Below are 11,056 nucleotides of genomic sequence, written 5' to 3'. Positions count from 1 at the left end.
CCAGGGCTGGGTTTGAACCCACCACCTCTGGCATATAGGGCCAGCGCACTACCTTGTTAAGCCATAGGCACCACCCTGAAGTTGACCATTTTGTATTCATTATATAAGTGGTGTTATGGTATTTGTCCTGTCCCTGGATTATTTCTTTTAGTGAAATGTCCTCCATATTTATCTATGTTTTAGCAAATAATAATATCTATTTTTCTTGAAACTAAACATTTCATTATATGTATGTACTATGTTTCTTTTTTTGATCCATTACCTGTTGATGGCCATTCAAATTGCTTTACATCTTGGATACTGTAAATTATGTTGAAATAATAATGGGATACAGACATTTCAAGAGTCTGATTTCAACTCTTTTAGATTTATGTTTCTAGATCATATAGTAGTATTTCTAATTTACTGAGGAACATGCATACTGTTTTTCATAGTGACTGCATTATTTTATCTTTCCAACTACAAAGTACAAAAAGGGTTGGCTTTTCTCCATATCTTTGTTGTCACCAAAACACAAATAATATTCATCCCAATAATGTGAGGTGTAATCTCATTGTGATTTTGATTGCATATTATGATGGATGATTAATCGCGTTGAGCATTTTCGACATTTGTATGCCACCTTTTGATAAATATATGTTTAGATCCTTTCCCCATTTGGAAGATGGATTTTTTTTTAATTTTTGCTATTGAATTGCTTGAATTTTTATATATTTTGGATATGAACTTATTAACTCTTTATCAATGTATAATCTGCAAGTGTTTTCTTCAATTCTGTAGTCTACTTTCTCATTTTGCTGATTTTTCAATTTACTGTGTAGAAAGTTTTTTTTTTCACATAATATCACTAGTTTTTTTCTTTTGCAGTCTATGCTTTTGATGTTACATTAAAAAAAGCTTTTGTAAAAAACATTTTTTTCTGGGAGTTTTATGTTTTCAACCTGGAATCATCACACTTTCTTATTTCATAATATATTAGAAAGCTATAGTAACAAAATACTAAGGCGCTTCCTAAAAACAGACATATGGATCAAGAGAACATAGCAGAGAGCACAACATAAACACAAACACATATGGGCCACTAATCTTTGACCAGAGTTCCTAGAATGTACAATTGAGAAAAGACATTTTGTTTAATTAGTGATCTTAGGAAACCTGCTATCTACATGCAAAAGAATAAAATTGAGCCCATACACAACACCATAAAACTGTCAAGAGTTCTCACATACAGTTAGGAAGTGCCAAGTACTCTCCAATGGGTCTCTGAACTCACAAAGCATAGTGCATTTGGAATCCTGACTTTGATTTCCTGTTACTTTTGAGTTCTGATTTACTTATCTCAACTTGTATAAATACTCTCTTTCCTCTGCTCAGTCTCAATCCAAATGAGGACTTTCTTATAATTTGCCCCAGTGCTAATCAACTCAACGCTGTTAGAAACATATTTTCCAGAGAGTACAGGATAATGCTGGAATGCACATAATGAATTCTGTGCAGCCTGCAAATATCAGCAAATCATATCATGTGACTCATTATCTATCCTTGTCCTGAGGTTTCTTAGCTTCATACCACTAGGAAATTCTCTTTTGTTCTGCCTCCATACAATTCCCAGGCCTCTCTCTATACCATTTTAATGGTTGTTCATTATATGTTGTCTGGATTGTTTCAGTAGAAATAAAGTCTGTACTAATATTTCTATTTTTCCCTCTCTTCCCTAAATGTATTCTTCATTGCTTATATGCTGCTCATTCTTTATGCGAGTATAAACATATAGTTTTTTTTTTTAATGGTTTCATTGCTTCTTTTGTTTTCATTAGAAAGTTCATACATTTATGCAAAATACAGAAAATATTCCTATCTGATCATCATTAGCTTTTTAAACCTCCTCTTATATTTTACACATTCTTTCCATATACAACATTTAATTTGATGTTAATAAAAATTCCATGAGGTATACTATACATTGAGCATATAATTTTAAGTAAATTAATAATTATTTGTCAGAGGTAGACTGAGGCTTGAGTTACCTCCCTGTCTCAGTGATAGCAGATGCAGAAGCTGGTTTGGTCAAATCAAGAGCCTAGTTCTTAAAAATATGTTGATTACAGCCACTCATACATTTTTGTTTATTAAGTCATTTATACATAGATCATGAACACATTTATGCCATTATGGGATTCAATGTGTTGATTATTTGTACAAATTGGAGTACTACATCCTACTAATTAACATAGTCTTCACCTCATTTATCTCAGGAATGGAAAAAAAAATACAATGTACTCACTCATACATTTTTTTTTAGCACACAGTGGTAGCATGATGCCAGTCACAAATGAGTTATATGGGGAGTCATTATAAATTATATTGCTTGAGATAAGTGATCAATTTAAATGATCTAAGCTATATAATAGAATGGGGAACAAACATAAAAATGTGCAAAGTGGAATATTTACAATGACATAAAAATTATAACCTGTCGACTTTATGAGTAGAGATGATTGTTAAATGATCACTGAAAACTCATAACTATTCTCTATAAATATTGACTCTGATATTAAGTGATTGATATTAACTGAGAAGAAAAGGATTACTGCCTCATTTAGAAAATGTCTTATAACACAACACATATCTGCAGTGGAAAATCTAGGGCAGCAGTTCTCAACCTGTAGGTTGCGATCCCTTTTTCCATTTGTAACAATGCGGCAATTAGGAAGGTTTAGAACCACTGATCTAGGGCAAGTTGATATTTGTTATGACTACTTAAATGTAACAGATGCTCTGTTTGGAATAATGAAAAAGTTCTGGATGTGGATACCAGCTTCATTTTACAGCACTAAAAACACACTGACCCCAAATTGTATAGTTCATAATGGATAAAATGATAAATTGCATGTTACCTGTATTTTAGCACTGTAAAGATAACTTGACAAATTGGAAAAACAAACAAAAACGCGTGCTGCTATGGCTATTGATAATCAGCTGGCATTCAATGATATTACATAACGTGACTAAAGATAATATTCACCAGGTGCAAAATTCTATCTTTGACTGGACCATGACCTGAAAGTGACCATCTCCACAGCAGCATTATATGTACCCTGTGTAACTATTAAGTGTTCATAGGGCAGACTAAACTGTCAGAGAAATGGAGACTAAAAGAGAACCCTTAGGTGTGAGATTAAATTTACATCAGGGTGAATAGTAATGCTGACATTTTCCGAAGTGTATTAGAAGCAAAACAAATTCACAGAAACTGAATGGTAAATACAGTAATTAAAATGGCTTTTTGGCAATGACCAAGAAATGAATGAAAAACTCTTTTCAAATAAGAGTCTCTTAGATAATAATATTAAAAGTGCTACCCAAATGGGTGAAAAGGATTGTGAGGATTCATAACAGCCAAAAGATGAAAGCAACTGTGTCTGTCTGCTGACAAATCAATGATTAAACAAAATGTGAGATGTGTATATATCGCCTTTCTGTGTTATGTTGTGTTGATATATGGGGACTTAATGATTCTAGAGAGACTGCTCACAAAGTTAGTCGATTTCTAGAACTAAAATACTTGCCTTAAAGTATACCTGTCATATTCAAACCAACCAATCCAAAGGCCACACCACACTATCCTATCATTTAGCTTTTATACTCTGGGCCACTACTGACTAGTAATTGCCTCAGGACCAGATACCTGACAATTGGAAACAGATCTTACACCAGAGAGCTTGCCAAAATTATTCAAATGACCAACTTTAAGTCTCCTTAGCCTGCCTGCCCTGCCTTGCCCACCCCTTCCCATGAAAATCACATTTAAGAGTTATTGCCCACGTCTTTCTGAACCCTTCTTTCTGCCTCTTCATTGACTCACTCCTCCCCATGTGGCTCTGGGGGTGTTCCCTTTCTCCTGTTTTTAGGAAGCTAGGAGAACAATTTTATTCCTTTATTATAGTTATATCCATGTCTGTATATCTTACCATATTTGTTTGAAACAAATGCTGGGTACATTTTAAAATAACAGATAATATGTATTATTTAGCTTTATATAAGCAGGACAATCTTACACACAATACACCCTTGAACATTAAGGACAGTATAGCAATGAAGTAGGCCAGTCACAAAAGGACAAATGCTGTATGCTCCCACTTACATGAATTACATAGAGCAGTAAAACATTAGAGGCAGAAAGTAGAATGGTAGTTACCAGAGATGACAAATGCAGGAAAGGGGGTTATTGTTTAAAGTGTACAGAGCTTTAGACTGGGGATACAAAAAGTTTTCTGTATTTAATGCCAAAAACTACAAACTTAAATATTATTAAAAATCATAAATTTTAGGTTTTTCATATACATGTGTATGTGCACGTGTGTGTATTTTACCACAGTGACAAAAAGTGAAGACTCCAATAAATTCTCAGCACGACTTCAGAGAAGAAGGATCTATTATATATCAGGCCAAAACAGAAACTATCATTGTCTTTGTAGCTGAACAAGCTACGCATATGTGATGATGTGATGTGATGTGATGTGATTGTGTGTGTTATGTGTGAAGGGTATGGAATTAGTGAATAATGTACTGCTTAACACATAGCAAGTGATCATTAAGAGGTAGTTATAGGGAGGTGCCTGTGGCTCAAGGAGTAGGGCACCAGCCCCATATACCTGGGGTGGTGGGTTCAAGTCTGGCCCTGGCCAAAACTGCCAAAAAAAAAAAAAAGAGGTAGTTATAGAAACCATATTGCAACTCAATTATATAACGTTTTAGAACAGTCTGGCCTCGGTAAATTCTTTCTTCCTTCCTTTCATTGCTTTTCTTTAAATCCATATTTCCCAGGTTCTTGATCTTATATTTTAAAAATCTAATTATAACATATGGGTGAATTCTAAACTGCCTCTAATCCTTTATTTAAATAAGAGTACCAGAATACATGCATAAATTGTTTAGAAAAGACATGAACCAAAATTAGTATTTTAGACTATTTATTTTATAAGTAACAAAGACAAAAATAATTTCAAAAAACCCCAAGGTATATTCTTAATAGAAAGAGATAAAAGGGACTTGGAAATCTTCCTGAAACTTCTGGCAGAGGACTCTAATCACATAAGGCTTTCAGCTCTTGTATTATCAGAGTTGATTCAAAATCAAATGACATATCCACACACATTTAAGATAGGAAGAACCTCTAAGGTCACTCAGTCAATTCTTGTTATGTTAGGAGATGGTGCTTGCTTTTCTTTACTCTATATTTACCCATCTAGTTTTAAATGTCAGGCAATATGAATCAATAACCCTATATGAATATCATGAAAGACCTTCATAAACGCGTTCTCTGTGCACCCAAATTGTCGTTTGATAATGTACTAGTATCCTTACTACTAAGAATTCAGAGACAGTGTGCCCTCAGCCCTCACCTATGATAATAAACACATTGGGTTGAAAATAGGTGTATTCAATAAGTCAAAAAAGTTTAATTATGGAAAATAGAATTAAGAGTGACATAGAAATGCTAGAAAAGTGCATTTATATAAATTGCATCTATATCTATATTTTACACATATGTGGATACACCAGTAGCAGTCTGTGCCTCTTCTCTTAACTTTTAAGTTTTCTATGTTGTTGTTGTATTTAATTTGTAAGTCTTCTGTCAGGATTGTAATGCCTACTTATGCATTGAGTTTTAAAAAGTTAGTTGAGTAATTTTCCTGCTTGATGATCCATCAACTGTGGATTTTTTTTCATTCCTTTGTTGTGTTCTCAATTTCATTTAATTCTGCTCTAATTTTGTTCATTTATTTTCTAAACTTAGTCTTCCTGAGTGTCATCCTTCCTCTTTCCAAATCCACAAGAGAAAGAATTTACTTAGTTGTAAGAGTAAAAATAAACAACAAAAAAGCACCGGTTTTCAGGAATATATTTATGACATGCCATGATTCACAAGTTTTATCAAATTTGTAGAAAATAGCCATTATTTCTTCAATTCTTTTTACTGATATTCCACCCCCACTATCACAACATTATGAAGATCTAGTTACCCATGAATACTATAACTGACATCTGAGGGTCGGTTCATTTTCCTCCCAACTTTTTCTTTCTCTGTCCTTTAGTTTGAATGTTTTATTGTCCAAGGGCAGCTGGTTGGGATTCAACATTTACAAGCTTTGTTTCATTGTTGAGAATTGTTCAGTCTTCAGGTCTCTGGCCTGTTTATTGACCTGTCCGTGTAGTTTCACTATGTGTATGTACACCATAGCAAAGCATTCAGTCAGTACTAGATGCAACTTAGTGAAGCTTTAGGGAGCCCTTTCTTTGAGTAGCTCCATTTTCAGGGATATTGTTTTCTACATAGTTAGCGACTTCAGACTGCCAATATTCCAATTTTTTTTTATTAAAGGTACATGTGCACCAAAATGTTTATAGCAGCATAATTCACAATTGCAAAGATGTGGAATCAACCCAAATGCCCATCAATACATGAATGGATTAATAAAAGTTGGTATATGTATGCCATGGAGAATTAACCATTAAAAAAAGGTGAACTATACTTTTTCTAACAAGAGGGATGGAACTGGAGACTATTTTTCTAAGTGACATATTATAAGAATGATACTTTACTTAGAAAATGTTATTAAAATTTCCAGTATGGTCAAAGGGGTATTAAGGGGTATTATGATTCAGGAAGATATCATATTATTCAAATCATTTAAGGTTTCTTTTAATGAATCAAGGAATAGTTAGGTTGAGTGCATAAATGTTAATTGTTGAAATGTCTTCATGTGTGTTTCCTTTGAACAGTATGTAGTATTTATCCTTGTCTTTATTTTGTTGTCTTAAATCCAAATATGTCTGCAAATAAGATAGCAAACCCAATTTTTTTCTAATTTCCATTTGCTAATATCCAGAATCATGCCACCTTCCTACACTCAACCAGAAAGAATTAGAAATTTTGAAAAGACTATACTGAGCACTGAAATTGCATCAACAATACAAAATATTCCAAAAAAAAGGAAAGTCTTGGACCAGATGGTTACACACTAGAGTTCTACCAAACCTCCAAAGTGGAACTAGTACCTATAATGGGTAATTTATTACAAAACACAGAGAAAGAAGGAATTCTCTCCAACATGTTTTATGAAGCAAATACTACTCTGATTCCAAAACCAGGAAAGGACTCAACAAAAACAGAAACCATAGGTCAATATCATCAATGAACATCTATGCAAAAATATTCAATAAGATCCTAGCAAACAGAATACAGTGACACATTAAAAAGCTATATACCCTATGATCAAGTAGTTTTTTTCCCAGAGATGCAACATTGGTTCAACATACATATATTCATAAGCGTAATTCACCACATAAATAAAACAAAAAACAAAGACCATTTTATTCTCTCAATTTATGCAGAAAAGGCTTTTGACAATATTTAGCATCTTTTCTTTATAGGAAGACTTAGGAAAACGGGCTTATGTGGGATATTTTTTAAACTGAAAGAGGCCATCTACAACAAACCCACAGCCAATATCATATCAAATGGAGTAAAATTGAAAGCGTTTGCATTTATATCTGGAAATAGATATGGATGCCCATTGTCACCACTGCTACTCAACATAATGCTGGAAGTCCTCACCATTGTAATCAGGCAAGAGAAGGAGATCAAATATATTCAAAGGGAGACAGAGATCAAACTCTTGCTCTTTGCTGATGGCATGATCTTATATCTGGATAACTGCAACGACTCAATTGGAAAGATCTTAGAAGTGATCAAGGAATTTAGTATTATCTCAGGATACACAAACAATGTCCACATAATGAAGTAGTCTTCATATATATCAATAAACACAAGTGAGAGTAAAATCAAAGATCCTATACCTTTTCCAATAGTTACAAAGAAGATGACATACTTTAAATACATATAACAAAGGACTTGAAAGATCTCTATAAAGAGAAATATAAAACATTGAGAAAAGAAATAGCATATGACTTTAACAAATGGCAGAATAACAAATGGAAGCCACCATACTAGTGGCTGGGAAGAACGAACATAGTTAAAATGTCCACCCTACCCAAAGAAATCCACAAATTTAATAGATTGTGTTAAATTTGTGGATCAAAGCAATGAGGATACAAATCAATTTCATACTTTGAAAAACTTAAAGGAGTAGTAGTTCATTTCATATGGAACCAAGAAAAGAACCCAAATAGCCAATATAAATTTTATAAATAAAAACAAATCCGAAAGTGTTACCAGACTTCAAGTTCAGTGCAGTGGTTCTCAACCTGTGGGTTGCTACCCACAGGAACTGTATTATAGGGTTGTGGCATTAGCAAGGTTGAAAACCACTGAATAGTGATCAAAACAGCATGGTACTAGCACAAAAGTAGAGATAAAAATCTATGGAATAAAATAAAGAATCCAGTCACAGAGATGAATCCAGTCACATATTGTCATTTGATCTGTGATTGAAAATACCCAAAGAACAATCCAGTCACAGAGATGAATCCAGTCACATGTTGTCATTAGATCTGTGGAAAAACTAAACAAAAACATGCACTGGGAAAAAGATCCATATTGGCTCGGCACTCTTAGCTCATTGGTTAAGGCACTGACCACATACACTGGGGCTGGCAGGTTTGAACCCAGCCTAGGCCTGCTAAACAACAACAACTAGAACAAAAAAATAGGTGGGTGTTGTGGATGGTGCCTGTGGTCCCAGGTACTTGGGAGGCTGAGGCAAAAGAATCACTTAAGCCCAAGAGTTGGAGGTTGCTGGGAACTGTGACACCACGGCACTCTACTGAAGACAACATAGTGAGACTCTGTTTAAAAAAAAAAAAAAAAGGAAAATAAAGGCTCCCTATTTAATAAAATGGTGTTGAGAGAACAGGCTAGCCATATATAGAAGACTGAAATTGGACCCACATTTCTTACCATTAACAAATATTAACTCTTGCTGGATAAAATATTTAAATTTAAGACAGAAAACAATAAAAATTCTAGAAGAAAATGTGGGAAAAATGCTTGACAATATTTTCCTGGGGAAAGATTTTACAAAGTAGAACCCCTGGCAATCACAGCAACACCAAAAACAAATTAATGGAATTTGATCAAACTAAAAACCTTCCGCTCAGCTAAGAGTATCACAACCAAAGCAAACAGACAGCCTTCAGAATAGGACAAGATTTTTGAATGTTCACATCTGAAAAAGGGTTGATAACTAAACCTATAGAAAACTCAAATTAATTAATAAGAAAAGAGCAAACAATCCCATTTATCAGTGGGCAAGAGCTTGAATAGAAACTTCTCTGAAGATGACGGGCAGATGGCCAACAAACACATGAAAAAATGCTGATCATCTTTAATCATCAGAGAAATGCAAATCAAAACACCCTGAGGTATCACCTAACCCTAGTGTGGTTAACCCACATCACAAAGTCCCAAATCTACAGATGCTGGCGTAGATGTGGAGAGAAGGGAACACTTCTACACTGCTGGGAATTGCAAACTAATACAACCTTTATTTAAAGAAGAATGGAAAATACTTAAAACTAAAAGGAAACCTTCCATTTGATCCTGCAATTCCATTACAGAAGAAAATACCCAGAAGAACAATTTTTCTTCAAATTTTGATTGAGAAATGGGGCAACAGAATTTATAAAATGTGTTGTGTATATTTATAGTATTAAGAGAATAAGTTAATTGAAGGGACAACAAGAATGGAAAAACAAACACCACATATACTCATGATTAAATTGGAACTAATATATCAACAGTCATGTGCACATATGGCGGTGAAACTCAATGGAAAGCAAGCAGGTGGGAGGGGGCAGAAGGAAAGGGGAAATTCACACCTAACAGGCACCATGCACACTATCTGGGTGAGGGTAACACTTACAACTGTGATTAGAACTATTCAAAAGCAATTCATACAATTAAAATATTTGTATCCATCTAATATCAAAAAATAGAATAAATAAATAAAACCATCAGGAGAAGAACAGAGCACACATTTAGGACATCCAAACATTAGAATCCTAAAATGCTGTTTTGGTATTTTCATGCAAATCATCACTCACAGCACAAAAATGTGATTATAGGTTGTTTAAAATAACCCTGTTTTTCCATATAATTTACCTATTTCTTTGGAATTTATTTAGTGAAAGATACGAGAAAAGAAGAATGAATGTTATTTAAAACTTCCCTAGCTACTGCCTTTATGTATTTCTATTCCACATAGATTTTGGTTAGTACAATTGTCTCCTTTTATTTTGCATATGGAATTTTCTAGCCCTCTATTATCTGGAAATAAAGCACTTCCTAAGCCAGGATGGGAGCTGAAAACACAAAGGCTCTGTTCAGTTTCCCTGCTAGTAAGATTGAAATCAGTACAAAAATGACATTCATTTTAATTATATTCTGACATATTGGAGAGTTAATATACACAATTCTTGTGATGAAGCCATCAAGTGATATATCTCTCTCCCTAGGTGCTCCCACTAATTATTTCTTTTTGTTTTGTTTTTTTTTTTCGACTTCTAATGTGTACTGTAAGCTGAACAGTGATGGACTTTATTGCTATAGTAAACCTTTCTTGTAATGTACTGCAGGGCATTTTTTAACCAATGGGTCATAATGAAAAGTGGCTCTGTTAAGAAAACTCTGTCAGCTAAAGCAAAGAACCATTGAAAGTTGTGCATATCTATATGCAAAATATTTCTAGATTGTAATATTTCTCAAAATTCCCCTAAAACTTCTATTTTTTTTTTGTTTCAAGGTAGACTGATTAACTTTACTTATTTATTTTTTATTAAATGATAGCTGTGTACATTAATGCAAACATGGGTACAGTGTAGTGTTTTCATATACAATTTGAAATATTTTCATCAAACTGGTTAACATAGACTTTGTGTCGTTTACTTATTGTGTTAAAACATTTATACTCTAGTTCTAGAAAAATTCACTTATACCCTTGTTAGACCATATAGGTGATCTTTCCAGTCACCCTCCCTCCACCCATCCGCCCTTCTTCCCTCCCCTCCCCCACCTCCTCCCCATATTCTTGGG

This window comes from Otolemur garnettii, unplaced genomic scaffold, assembly GCF_000181295.1.
Source record: "Otolemur garnettii isolate 467f Iridium unplaced genomic scaffold, OtoGar3 scaffold00001, whole genome shotgun sequence".
Classification (NCBI taxonomy): domain Eukaryota; kingdom Metazoa; phylum Chordata; class Mammalia; order Primates; family Galagidae; genus Otolemur; species Otolemur garnettii.
This window is presented reverse-complemented; position numbering follows the sequence as displayed.